This window comes from Tupaia chinensis, unplaced genomic scaffold (genome assembly GCF_000334495.1).
Source record: "Tupaia chinensis unplaced genomic scaffold, TupChi_1.0 Scaffold000427_1, whole genome shotgun sequence".
NCBI lineage: Eukaryota > Metazoa > Chordata > Mammalia > Scandentia > Tupaiidae > Tupaia > Tupaia belangeri.
Window position 1 is genome coordinate 1,445,922 of NW_006159932.1, and position 15,403 is coordinate 1,461,324.

A 15,403-nucleotide genomic window follows, 5' to 3' on the forward strand; every position below is an offset into this window, starting at 1 on the left:
TTTTTGAGAAGTTTTTGCTATAGAGCACGTGCACTCACCAAAAAGACAGAGAGACAGAGAGACAGAAAGCGAGAAATCACCCCCTGGGGGGGGATGGCCATGCTGCAATCTCCTCCATTCTCCTCTCAGGATCTTGGGAATGTACATACACGCATCCGGCATGAGCTTAAGCCACCAGGTCTGGGACTCGAACTGCGGTTGACTACATGGGAGTCCAGTGACATAGCAATTATGCCAACTGCTGGTCCCTATTGCCACATCTTCTTACATGCCTTCCTCTACTGCACATGCTGGAAAGCTAAAACTTGTACTTCTTAGACTCTTCTATAGCTAAGGTTCTAGATGAAACTGAGTTTCTACTAATTGGATTAGTAGATTTGTCAATATAAGTAAGGCAGAAACCATCTTTCCGTTGTTATTTCTGCTGGAAAGACCATTCACAGAGACCTGAGCAGTAAGAGACATTTATGGCAGCAGTGAGGACCAGACACAGTATTCCACGGTCTGCCCGTGAGCTTTATACGGTAAGAGGTACTAATTGTAAAAGCAGCACCATTTTCCTTACCTGGATTGCAGCTATGGCAGTATGTTCTTAAACTTAAGAGGTCTAGCATACTTTCAAACATTTTAAAAACAGCTAGATTCTTGCATTAAATCTCTTTATGCTTAAAGTATCTGCGGTGGTTTGTTTCTGCACTGAGTTCTAACACAGCAAGGAAATGCACCTAATCTGCAATTTACATGACAGTCTGTAAGAAAAATCTGCTTATAATGTGTCTTATTAAGATGCTGTTGGGAACCAGCAGTTAGTGTAATGGCTATGTCGCTGGACTCCCACGTAGTCGACCGCGGTTCGCATCCCGGACCCGGTGGGTTAAGACTCACGCCGGGCACGTGTGCATGCGTGCCCAAGATCCTGAGAGGAGAATGGAGGAGAAGGGATTGTGGCGTGACCATCCCCCCTGGGGGGTGATTTCTCGCTTTCTGTCTCTCTGTCTCTCTCTGTCTGTCTGGCAAGCGCACACACCCTATAGCGAAAATCTCTCCAAAAAAAAAAAAAACATGCTGTTCATTCAGTAAAGTTGAAAACAGGTTGAGAATCTGTCTTTTTTTTAAAAAAAAAGATATTTTTGCTATAGGGTTCATGAACTCACCCAAGACACAGAGAGAAAGTAAAAAACCACCCCCCAAGAGAGTGGCCATGCCACAGTCCCTCCTCCATTCTCCTCTTGGGATTTTGGGCACACATGCACATGTGCCCAGTGTGAGTTTCAAGCCACCAGGTCCAGGACTCATGCTGTGGTAAATCATGTGGGAGCCTTAACCACTATACCACCTGCTGTTCCCTAACTTTTTTCAAGTTTCTTTCTTCTTTTCAAACTTCTTTCCTCTCTTTCTTCCATGAGCGAAAAAGACAAACCCCTCAACAGGGTCCCAACTCTCTAAACCCCTCTACCCTCAGCCAATCCTGGATCACAACAACACACATCCCAGGTGGACCCAATGAGGTCTCTGGTTGCCAACCCAGAACCCTCCCAGGTGGGTCTGCCTTACAGCCTTCTATATTTCACAACTTCACCACTGTCCAGGCCCTGACTTTCTTACAATTGTATCCATGACCCCTCATGAGGTAAGCCTTTCCCATTTTCCTAAAATTACCTCTCTGGACTACATCCTAGCAATATCTAACTTCAATGCCCTAAATACACAAAATTTTTTCAAGACTTTGTGCCTCTAAATATAACAGAATGTGCTTTGCCCTTTTTCAGCATAGAATATTCCTACTAATCCTGGAAATCTGTTCATATGGACTCTTTTATAACACTATACCTGAAATTCCCAAAACATGATGGTGTATCCTTTTTCCTATTAATCTCTAAAACTTCATAGAGGAATTTTCATTATTTCCCTATTATATTATGCTTTCCACTGCACTGTAATTTGCCATCTCACCTCTCTTAGATGATCATAATTCCATGTCTTTTCAGAATTCATCACAATAACTGCACAAACCAGAATGTTTACCAAATAAATTAATGTTTAAAGGAATTGAAAAGTAGATATTACTTGGTACATTTCTTAAATTTTAATCGTACTTTATACCATGCTGTTATAAAATGAAAATTCAAGTTTGCATTAATGTACATAAGAATATCCACAGGAATTAAAAGTAATAGCAGTTAGTTGAAAATAATTTACAAACTTTTACAAAGGATTTTTTTTTTTTATTCATAGTCCCGTATGTCTTTTCTGATACTGTCACCATACCTACTTAGAAAAATATTCAGCCTATCTATAACCCAGCACTGTAAGGTAAATGTTTCATAAAGTAAGCTTCAGATTTGGAAGATATAGAAGCATAGAGAATAACTGCAGACAGCATGGGAGGAGGGTGAGAAATGAGAAAGAGTAAAGCTAAACTCAAAATAAACTCTCTGGAGAAAAAATAACAATAAAATAAAATCCAGCCTGGCAGGGTCAAAAAGCAAAAAGTAAGCTTCAGAGATCTTTGGAGGTTGTTTTACATTTATAAAGATTTACTGTATTCTTGGAACCAGCAGTTGGCACAATCGCTATGCCGCTGGACTCCCATGTAGTCGACCATGGTTCGAATCCCAGACCCAGTGGCTTAAACTCATGCCAGGTACGTGCGTGTCTAAGATCCCGAAAGGAGAATGGAAGAGAAGGGATTGCGGCATGGCCACCCCACCTGGGGGGTGATTTCTCGTTTTTTGTCTCTCTGTCTCTTTCTTTCTGGCAAGTGCGCACACCCTATAGCAAAAACCTCTCCAAATAAATGAATAAATGATTTGCTATATTCTTTATTAATTACATCTCAATATTTATGCAACAGTCTATAATTTCTAGAAGTATGTCCAAATAAGAGGCCAGCCCATGGCCTAGTGGTTAAGGTGGCTGGATCCCACATGGCTGATCATGCAATTTGAGTCTCAAATACAATGACTTGAAAAGTTTGCTGTGTACACATGCGTGCGTGCCCAAAATCCCAAAAGGAAGGAACGATGGAAAAGAAACTGAGGCATGCTCTCTCACTTTACCCTTTTCTCTTTCTTGTGTCTCTCTGGTAAATTTTTAAGAAATCTCTACCAAATTTTAAAAAGTTCAAGTAAATCTTGTATTAACCTTTTTTATGAAATAATACTTTATTACAACAATATTAATTCCTATCAAAATAACTAACTATAGACAAATGAAATATTGAATACCAAATAGGAAAATAGGATATATCAACTACGGAACTAATAACACATCTGAAAAAAAAGTGTTCCCTGATATACATTTTTTAAAAAAATTTTGCCACAGGGTATGTATGCTCATCAGAGGGAGAGTGAGTGTGAGAGGAAAAGTGAGATATCACCCCCATGGGGGGATGGCCACACCACAATCTCTTCTCTTCCATTCTCACGGAATTTGGGGCATACATGTACATGTGCCCGGTGTGATTTTAGAGCTGCCAGGTTTGGGACTTAAACCGTGGTCGGTCACATGGATGTCCAGCACCTTAACCACCATGTCACTTGCTGATCCCTATATGTGATATTTTTTGAAGTTCTTTTTCCAGTGATGTTGAATGAAAATGCCAGATTGTTTCAAATGCGATGATAAACTCAAGTAACCTGGTACTCATAACTATTAGCTGACTTTTTTGTGATAAGTCTTATTATATTTTTTTCTATTTTGGATTACATTGCCCTTTAATAGGTGTACTCTAAATATCTTGTAGTCTATGGCTTATGTCCTTTTTTTGTTATTAAAAAAAGTTCTCTCTTGGGCTAGCCAGTGGCATGGTGAAGATGGCTGGATCCCATGGCCAACTGCATGATCAGAGCCTGGACTAAGAGGCTTGGAAAACACCCTACTCATGTGTGCACATGTGTCCAAACTGCCAAGGAAAGAATGGAGGAGAAGGGATTGTGTCGTGGCCATCTTCCCTAGGGAATCCTTCCTCTCTCTCTCTCTCTCTCTCTCTCTCTCTCTCTGCATCTCTGCATCTCTACCTGTGCATCTCTCCAGTGAGCACAGGCATCATATAGCAAAATTTTTAAGAAATGATTTCTCTCTCTTTACACACATACAAACATGGTAAAATCTATTAGATATCAAAACTTTGTTTTTCATCATGAGAGAGAAGAAAAGAGACAGGGTCTTGCTATTTGTGCCAATATGTAAACTTACTATCTTAAATTATTTTTATTAGTTGTATTTTGTTTGCCTTTCTCTTCCCCAAAATTTTCTCTTTAAGTTTTAATTAACAACCTGGAACATATGTTTCTGTATTTTTTCTCTCATGTTCATAAAATACAAAAGATATGACATATATGCGAAGAAACTCATTTTATTTTAAAAGAAAAAGGTACACAAATTATTCTGAATCTTGCATTCTTATCCATTGATACCTGGTTGGATGGGTTTTATCTTTTAATTTTATGGCAAGTGTTATATAGACCTTTTAAATTTTAAACTATAAATTGTATCTCATTTATTAGGTAGCTTGTACTTTGTGTGTGCTGTTTAAGCACTCCTTACCTAAGTCTTAGATAATACCTACATCACTTCTTCCCAGTTTTATTTTGGATTTGTTTGTGAATGATTCACTGTTTAGTTTTTAACTGAATTGTACTTTTGGGGGTTTTTTTGAGTAATGAGTAGGTACTACTTTTCCCATATCAATTAAAGTTGTCACAGTGTCTTTTTATTATTATTATTTTTAAGGTTTTTATCACAGGGTATGTGCACTTTCCAAAGAGAGGAGAGAAAGGGGAAAGTGAAAAAAATCACCCCGCAGGGGGAATGGCCACATCACAATCCCTTCTCCATTCTCCTTCTAGGTTTCTGGGGACACATGCACATGTGCCTGGCGTAGTTTCAAGTCACTAGGTCCAGGGCTTTAACTGAGGGTGGCAATGTTGGGAGTCCAGCACCCTTACCACCATACCACCTGCTGGCATACACAGTATCCTTTTCACAGCATTTTCTCATACATACGTCAATTACGTATATGTGTGTCTTTCTCTTCGGATACATTTCTGGACAATATACACTGTATTTTGATGTATTTCTCTTCCTCTTGTAATTACTATACTATTATAATTTCTATAGCTTTATAAAAATTTTTGAGATTCAACCCCAGAGATACTGGGTAGTGTCACTATTTCCAAGGCTGGAAGCTGCATGGAAGGCCCAGGAATTCCCAGGCCAACCTGAACACTGGGTATGGTTGCTAAAACACGAAATCCTAGATAATAGGAGCCTGGGACAGCAGGAAATGCAGTTTACGACCCTGTCAAAAATCTTTTCCCCCTCTTTTTTCTTCTCTTTCATAATGAAAAAACAGCTTGATATCTAATAAAGTCTACCATGTCATAAATTTTTTTAAAACTGCCCTGGCTATTCTTGGCATTTCTTTTTTTCATTTGAAGTTCAGAATTGGCCTATTAAGTCATATGAACAACCCTATTAAAATTTCCTATTGGGGGCCAGCAGATGGCACAGGGTTACTTCCCTGGATTCCCACACGGCCAACGTGGTTTGAGTCCTGGGCTCAGTGGCTTGAAAATCATACATACCAGGTGCATGTGAGTGCATGCCCAAGATCCCAGGAGGAGAATGAAGGAAAAGGGATTATGGCATGGTCATGTCCCCTGGGAGATGATTTCCTACTTTCTCTTCCATAGACTCTGCTTCTGTCTCTCTCCAGCGAGCACATGCACCCTACAGCAAAAAAAAAAATTCTCTAAATGGGACCAGCAGTTAACATAATGGCTATGTCGCTGGACTCCCACGTAGTCGACCACGGTTCGAGTCTCAGACCCAGTGGCTTAAACTCACGCCAGGCGCATGTGCATGCACGCCCAAGATCCTGAGAGGAGAATGGAGGAAAAGGATTGCAGCATGGCCATCCCCCCAGGGGGTGATTTCTCGCTTTCTGTCTCCGTCTGTCGAGCACACACACCCTATAGCAAAAACCTCTCCAATAAAAAAAAAGTCTCTAAATAACAATTCTTATTGGAATACTACTAAATTTACAGATTAATTTGGAGAAAATGACATTTTAAAACTTATTTCTTCCTAAGAAGTCCTACATTTATTTAGATTTTCTTTTATTCTTCAGTAGGAATTTTATATTTTCTCTAAATATACCCTAAATTATTTTTTTGCATTGCATTGGTACCCAAAATAATGGTGTTAGGTGAAGAAACTATCAGGAGGTGGAGCCCAGTAGACAGAACTATGCAATCTTACAGGAGAGAGAGAGCTCACTCTCATGGGAATGGACTGGTTCTTGCAGCAGTGGGCATTAGAAAGAGATGACTGCCTGCAGCAATCTGTGTTTGCAACACCTGCTAACAGTCCTTCCAGGACTCACAGAACTCTGAGAGACCTTTCGGATCGCAGATGGCTAAGGAGCAGCGTCGGTCGGTTTCGGAGCCATGCACATGTCCCCTGGGAGATGATTTCCTACTTTCTCTTCCATAGACTCTGCTTCTGTCTCTCTCCAGCGAGCACATGCACCCTACAGCAAAAAAAAAATTCTCTAAATGGGACCAGCAGTTAACATAATGGCTATGTCGCTGGACTCCCACGTAGTCGACCACGGTTCGAGTCTCAGACCCAGTGGCTTAAACTCACGCCAGGCGCATGTGCATGCACGCCCAAGATCCTGAGAGGAGAATGGAGGAAAAGGATTGCAGCATGGCCATCCCCCCAGGGGGTGATTTCTCGCTTTCTGTCTCCGTCTGTCGAGCACACACACCCTATAGCAAAAACCTCTCCAATAAAAAAAAAGTCTCTAAATAACAATTCTTATTGGAATACTACTAAATTTACAGATTAATTTGGAGAAAATGACATTTTAAAACTTATTTCTTCCTAAGAAGTCCTACATTTATTTAGATTTTCTTTTATTCTTCAGTAGGAATTTTATATTTTCTCTAAATATACCCTAAATTATTTTTTTGCATTGCATTGGTACCCAAAATAATGGTGTTAGGTGAAGAAACTATCAGGAGGTGGAGCCCAGTAGACAGAACTATGCAATCTTACAGGAGAGAGAGAGCTCACTCTCATGGGAATGGACTGGTTCTTGCAGCAGTGGGCATTAGAAAGAGATGACTGCCTGCAGCAATCTGTGTTTGCAACACCTGCTAACCTTCTGTTTCTCTCTGTCACATTGCAATGCCTGCCCCACACCTTTGGGCTTTCCAGCCACCAGAATTATGACAAATAAACCTCTATTTTTTATAAATCACCCGGTCTCAGGCACTTCTGTTTTATAACACAATAACAGACTAAGACAAGCAGTCTCCTCTGAACAGCCTCTTTAGGCAATTTAGGCTTGTCTATCATGCTTCTCAAAATTCATCCAGCCTCTCTCCACTGACCAGTTCCAGAATAATAATGCAACAGTGTGTTCATTTTGTGAATCACAAAAAATACGACTTTCACATTCTTAGGTATTTGTTACAGGGGTATCACGCTTCCATCTACCAAATTCAGTATTCAATTTTTATTGCTGCATAACAAATTACCACAAATTTAGTGTCTATAAACAACACTTCTTTATTATTTCACAGTTTCTGCAGAGGGAGATGGTCAGGCACTACTTTTCTAGGTTCTCTGCTCCAGAACTTACAAGGCCAAAACCTAAGTATCAACTAAACTGTATTCCTGGAAGCTGTGGAAAAGAATCCGCTCCTCGACTTCCAGGTTGCTAAATTAAATTCAGCTCCTTGTAGTTGTAGGACCAAGTCTCCATCTCCTTGTTGTCTGCCAGAGGATACACACTCAGATCCTAGAGGCCATCCCTGCATTCCTTACTATGCGGCACTTTCCATCTTCAAGGCCAACAAGGGAGACTCTCCCTTCCACTGAATGCCCCTTAACTTCCCAACCTTTCACCAGGAAGAATCCAATCCCTTTTAAAGGCTCACCAGATTAAATCAGGCTCACTGAAGATAATCTCCTTACCTTAAGGTCAACTAATTTAGAAATTTAACTACATTTGCAAAATGCCCTCACCTAGGTAAGTGTTAGTTTAAATAACCAGAAGTAGGCATGTGTACACCCAGGGAAGAGAAGTGGGGAGATACCTTGGGATCCACCTTAGAATTCTGTCTACCACAGATACATGTCAAGGAATAAAATTGTTGAAAAAAAAAGTAGCGTTGGGACCAGCAGTTAGCGCAATGACTACATTGGACTCCCATGTAGTCGACCACAGTTCGCATCCCAGACCCGGTGGCTTAAAACTCACACTGGGCGCGTGTGCGTGCATGCCCAGGATCCCGAGAGGAGAATGGAGAAGGGAATGCGGCGTGGCCATCCCCCCTGGGGGATGATTTTTCACTTTCTGTCTCTCTGTCTCTCTCTGTCTATCTGACGAGCATATGTGCCATATAGCAAAAACCTCTCAAAAAAAAGGGAATAAGATTGTTGGGTTATGGCATATGTGAACACCGCCAAAACCTTCCAAAAGTTATTATGACACTTAAAATTCCCACCAGTAGGTTTTTAAGAAGCTCCAGTGATGGAATCAGCAGGTGGTGTAATGGTTACGTCGCCTGACTCCCATGTAGTCCACCGTGGACTGAGTTCCAGGCCTGGGGGGTTAAAATTCATGACAGGTGCGTGTGTGTGCATGTGCACCAAAATCCCAGGAGAAGGGAGGAGAAAGGATTGTGGTACGGCCATCACCTCTGGGGGATGATTTCTCGCTATCTCTCTGGCAAGTACATTAGACATTCTGATGGGTACTTATGGCTTTCATTTGCATTTTCCTGACTGACATCATCTACAAAAAAAATTTTTTTAACTAAATTATTTCATTATATGTTCTACCACAAGCCTCTAAAATGACATTCATTTGTGTTGTAATACACACCTGTGTCAGTTTTATTATAAGTTATTCAATCTTTGTCATCCCAATGCCCAATTCCCTGTTAGATAGCAGGCACCCCAGGTGGTAAACTGAATTTAACTGAGCTTCTAAAACCCATTTTATTATTTCCAAATTTGAAGCACTCTATAGTCCTTCTAGGCCCACCAATAATAATAATACAGGAGTTAGTCCTTTCAACAGGCTAAAATACAATTTCTCTGGATAAATATTGGATTAATATAGTTAGAGGAATTACATATTGCTACCTACCATTAATCTACCCAGCTTTCTTACCTTAAACATAAAAATAAAGTGTTTACATTTATTCATTCCTTCGTTTTTATTATTTCTTACAAGGGAATTCATTCTGTTCATTTGCAGAGCTAAATATAGTCATTCATTCCACATACCTTCATTATATTGCAAGATTCTTGAGAAACCTGTTCTGTCTCTGAGTATCTCTCAACTTTAATTTCTTAATTACTATAGATAATTTTATCCTAGGAAATAATCCAACACTTCTTGGCCATCTTTCATTCTACAGTTTCAAGGTCACAGAATCAAAACTGTCTTATCTCTCAACAGAAAGAGATTTTTTTTTTCCTTCCTTCTTTTTAAATCATGTCCATATAATTGGTTCTCTACATCTAAAATTTCCAAGATGACTCATCATTTGCATATCACCAACCCATTCTCTTTTGAATAATTAGGTCCAGTAGTAGACTACCTGTTTGTTTTCCTAACTGACCTGGATAATCCATTCCTGTATTTTATTCTTTAATCTCATCCTATCAAATCACTCTCATTTTATTTTTTTAAGAGAAATTTCTTGCTATAGTGGGTGTGCACTCTCCAGAGAGACAGAGACAGAGAGACAGAAAGTGAGAAATCACCCCCACGGCAGGGGTGGCCATGTTGTAATTCCATCTCCTCCATTCTCCTCTAAGGCTTTTAGGAGAACTCACGCACCATGCACCCAGTCTGAGTTTTAAGCTGCCAGGTCCAGGACTCAAACCTAGGTCAACTACGTGGGAGTATAGCAATATAATCATTACGCCACATGCTGGTCCCAAATCACTTTCATTTCTAATGCTTATACGCTTTTCATTAAGCTGCTTTCAAAGGAAAGTATTTTGACAATATGATACAATCACCACAGAAACTAGAATTACAGGTTTTTAATTTGTTCCAATATTGTGATTAATTGTTTCTTGTTTAGTATGTGTAGTGAATTAATTCAGAATTTTTGCAAGATCTGTATAGATTTATTTAAGTCTGGTATTGGGCCAGATATTCTTTTATAGCTATTTCTATGTTCATATGCATAGTGAGCAAATTATACTTTACAGATAAGTAAAGCACATTATTTAAGTAATAAATTTTATAATAAGATTAATTTACAATGTGATAAATGAGTTTTTGTTTCTATATTAATTTATTTATACTAATAAGAAAAACTACTTCTAGGGCAGCAGCCAGTTCCTACAGCAATTTATGAGCATCAAATCTCCCGTTACTGTGTTGGTATGTAAATGAATCACTGCATTTGTCACATGGTTTCTTTTCTTTATTTTTTTAAGGTTTTTTTTTTTTTTCCCCACAACTTATGTGCACTTGCCATAGAGAGAAAGAGAGGGAAAGTGAGAAATCACCACCCCCAATAGGGATGGCTATACCACAACCCATTCTTCCCCATGCTTTTCTTGGGATTTTGGGCATGTGCCCATATGTGCCCAGCATGATTTTAAAGCTGCCACATCCACCACTCGAACTGCAGTCAGCCAAGTGGGAATCCAATACCTTAATCACTATGCCACCTGCTGGTCCCCAGTCCTCTCCCCCTGCAAAGACTCAGAACATGAATGTTCCATTGATACCTATCTTGAAATTTTTATCATTAGTATGATATTTTATTTTCTTTTTCTTCCCTTTAAACACGCTTATTTACTCTCCAAACCTAACAGGTACACGTATCATTAAGCAAAAACCATTTATAAACTGTAAATCACTGTCTTAGAATAAAGGCAGGAGGCCAGCAGGTGGCATGGTGGTTAAGGCACTGGATTCCCACACGGTCAACCGCAGTTCAAGATCCGCACCTGGTGGCTTCAGAATCACGCCAGGCGTGCATGCATGTATGCTCAAAATTCTAGGAAGAAAAAGGAGAAGGGATTAGGCATAGCCACCCCAGCAAGGGATTTCTCACTTTCCCTCTTTCTGTCTCTCCCTGATAAGCACACGTACCCTATGACAAAAATCTTAGGGAAAAAAAAAAAAAAGAATAAAGGAAAAAGACACCTTCAGAAATACAGTCACAAGGCACATAACAATGTTTCAGTCACTGATGGACTGCATGTAAGATGGTAGTACTATAGATAATATAGTATACAGCCAAGGTGCATAGCAGGCTATTCCATCTAGGTATGATGTTCACCCTAATGCCTAAGTATGCATTTCTCAGAACCTACCACTGTCGTTAAGCAATGCATCTCTGTATATTAATTTCATTATCTATACTTAGCTAGTCATTTGTTTAATGTATGTATGGGGAAAAAGAATCCATTCTATAGCATTTCAATGAGGAAAGTTTTCCTTTACCCCTGAAAATAAATAATATTTATTTAAAAGTGCTTGACAAACAATAAAGAGCTATATAATCAAGAGATATTAAATACTAGAGAATAATATTAAGCCTCAAAGAGGAAAGTTCACATAAACAATATAGTTTTAGGCTTACCATGCTTCATATGTTCTTATTTTAAAATTTATGCAAAAATTTAACATGGTTGAGACTACTGGTCATACTAGTTCATGGTGATGAAAAAAGACTAGTTGTAGTTACTTATTAAACCAATCCCCTAATTTAAGTTCCTTTAAAGAAAAACCAGTGTACAGGCTTACTGGAACATGTTGATGCTCACAACTACCAGACAGAATTTTACTTATCAAATTCTCAGTTACTTCAAAGCCAAAGAACCTCTTCACATTTATAAACCCCAAGGTGCATAATAACAAATTCATTGATGTTAAGCAAGAGGAATAAAGGAGACATATTAGTTTCCTAGGTCTGCCATAACAAATTATCACAAATAGGCTTAAAACAATAGAAATGTATTCTCTCACAGTTCTGGAGGCCAGATGTCAGAAATCAAGGTGTCAGTAGGGCCATGTTGTCTCTGAGAGCTCTACAGGACAATCTGTTACATGTCTCTTTTAGCTTGTGGTATTGCAGGCTATCCTTAGCATATATTCTGGCTTATAAATTCCAATCTCTACCTCCATCATCACACAGTGTTCTCTCTGTGTCTGTTTCTCTTTGGTTCTTCTATAAAGTACACCAGTCAAATTAATTGCCAATCCTAATAATCTCGTATTAACTTAATTACTTCTGCAAACAACCTATTTCCAAATACAGTCACATTCACGGGTACAAAAGGGGCTAGGACTTCAACATATCTTTTGGGGGAACACAATCCAATAGGTATCAGTTGCAAGGACAGTAAAGATCATACCTTCAAAGTTTTATATGATGACATCCTACTGCTACCAATCCTTTTAAGGTCACAGAGGATTTAGAAGCCATAGCTATTGACAAATTAGTTCCTGGGCTAAAAATTGTATGACAGATGAATCCTTAATAGAAGCTGAGCCTGGCAACTGGCACAATAAGCTACATGCTAATTAAAGAGAACAGTTAAAATCTTGAGTTTCTTCTCAAAGTATTCAAAGTATGTTTCCCTTTTTTTTTCTGTTTTTGACATTAAAAAAAAAAACTACCTCTTATCTTAATTGAATTTTTGTTATCTTTTTAAGATTATCAATATTTTTTCCCATGAGCCAGGGAGATGAGAGAGAGACACACCAAAAAGAGAAAGAGACAGAGAAATAGGATCCCCAACAGGGTCTTAATGCCACAATCAACCCCAACCCTCAGTCACTCCTAGATCATGGACACTTCTGTGCCTGGCATACTTAGGGAGGTCTCTGGCTGCAAACCTGGAACCTCCTCATGGGGGTCAGCCTAACAGAGCCCAGTTTTACTGCTGCTATGTTGGTGGTTCGGCTTCATATATTAGTTGGTTTTAGCCTATTTCCCACTTGTAGTTGAGTTTTATCCTTCCATCTTTGAAATTCATATGCTGAAATCCTCATCCCATACTAAGTATATCTGAGGATAGCGCCTTAAATAGGTAATTAAAGTAAAATAAAGCCATATGGGTGGATTTTAATCCAGTAAGATTGGTTTCTTTATAAAAAGAAGAGATCAGGAGACAACATACAGAGAAAAGACTCTGCAAGGAGATAAGGAGAAGATGGCCATCAATCTACAAGCCAATGTGAGAGGCCTTCAGAAGTATCAACTCTGCCAACCCCTTAACTCAGACTTCTAGCCTCCAGGAATAAAAAGAAATAAAATTCTGTTGGTTAAGCCACCTACTCTTTGATAAAATTAGTTGACTAACAACCAAGTAGGATATTCATAAATTTATGTTCCTCCTTAAATAAAAATCATTTTCTAGAAAATGAAATATATAGAGAAGTTTTTGTTACAGGGAGCATGCACTTGCCAGACAGAGAGAAAATGTGAGGAATCACCCCCTGGGGAGACGGCTATGCCACAATCCCTTCTCCAGTCTCCTCTCAGGATCTGGGGCGCACATGCACCCATGCCTGGCATGATTTCCGAGCCGCCAGGTCTGGGATGCCAACCACACAGCTAGCCACATGGGATCCAGTGGCTTAACTTCCATACCACTTGCTGGTCTTACATATGTGTTTAGTATGAACAAATGTCATTTTATTGACATTTGAAAATCTCAATTTTATTTAACTTTGACCAACATCCAAACAACAAAGCCCAAGTGTGTCTCGTCTCCAGATGTATGTTGAGCAGCCAGCACCAAAAGGTTTATGACAGTCATAATTATCTACAGAATAAGTGGGGAGAGGTAGACAAAGCTGTTTTAACATGTAAGAGACATGAAACAGCAAGGATGACATGACTTTTAGAGAAAATTTTCTGGAAATTGAAAATCAACACTAAAGCAGTAAAGCTGCTTGCTGGAGTACACAGAATTAAACCAAAACATGAGACCCCAATTCCTGTATTTTTTCCATAAACACCATACAAGTAAAATCACATCAAAATATATCCATATTTTGGGGCTACACAAAAATGTGAATGCACTTAACACTATTTAACAGTATTTTCTTTTAAATTAATTATCAGTCTGATAGTTATTATAACTATTCTCTTGTTTTTTGTTTTCTCATTTCATTTTTTTTTTAAATTCAACTAGAGAAAGAAAAAGGAAAGTGAAAAAACAAGCCACCAGATCTGAGAATCAAACTGCAGTCAGCTCTGAAGGAGTCCAGCACCTTAACTAATACACTACCTGCTGGCCCCAAAACTATTCATCTTAAAAATCTGAGAAATATGGGATCAGCATTTAGCATAATGCTTATGTCGCTAAACTCCCATGTAGTTGACTGCAGTTCAAGTCCCGGACCTGGTGGTTTAAACTCACGCCAGGTGCGTGTGTGTGCGTGCCCAAGATCCCGAGAGGAGAATGGAGGAGAAGGGATTGCGGCGTGACCATCCCCCCTGGGGGCTGATTTCCTGCTTTCTGTCTCTTTCTGGAGAGTTCACACACCCCTATAGCAAAAAACTCTCAAAAAAAAAAAAAATCAGAGAAATATAGTACAGATTTCCTCATAAAACAAGAGTTAGAGGGACCTAAGGTTACTACTACAAACATCAAGCTGTTCCATTTTCTGCTTAATTATCAAGTACTTAGTAAATACTATGTTCAAAACCATCACCAATCATCTCTGTATTGTGAATTAGTTTGTGATTACATTTATTTCTCCTTAGATCCCTAACTCTTCATTCTCTAGGTTGCTTTTTTATCCTTTGTCATATTCTGAATACTATTTCCACTAACCCACAGCTCTCACTCCATAAACTACCTTGAGGATCAACACAACAACCTAGGGTAAAGACCTAGCTCTTGGGTTGCCTTCCTTCACTCTGAGTCTGCACTTCTCTACTATAATAGCTCTCCCAGTCCCTCCTTACAGATTGTCAAGAAGTTCCCATCGTAAGTTCAGACATTAAAAAAGTGGGAATTCACTAGAAAAACATAGTACCTACTTAAGAAATTAAATCAACTTTTCTTTACAAATTTTAAATAAGAGACAAGTATTTCTCTTCTGGTTCTCCTAGAACATTAAACATTCAGAAACTCTCTTCGAACTTTTTAAAGTGCCTTTAATTCTAATTGCATAAATATGACATATGTATATATACACACAATACATGCACACATAAATAAAATTTAAAAACGTATCTCAGGGGGAGAGAACATTTTTTTTTTCAGAGGTTTTTCTTATAGGGCGCGTACGCTCGCCAGACAGACAGAGAGAGACAGAGAGACAGAAAGCATCACCCCCCAGAGGGGATGGCCACGCCGCAATCCCTTCTCCTCCATTCTCCTCTTGGGA

General features: G+C 39.1%; 1 protein-coding gene across 2 annotated transcripts in view; it reads right to left on the reverse strand.

The window, feature by feature from the left end:
* Positions 1–15,403, reverse strand: part of STXBP5 (syntaxin binding protein 5) — a 174,201-nt gene that overhangs the window by 122,758 nt on the left and 36,040 nt on the right. The window lies entirely within an intron of this gene.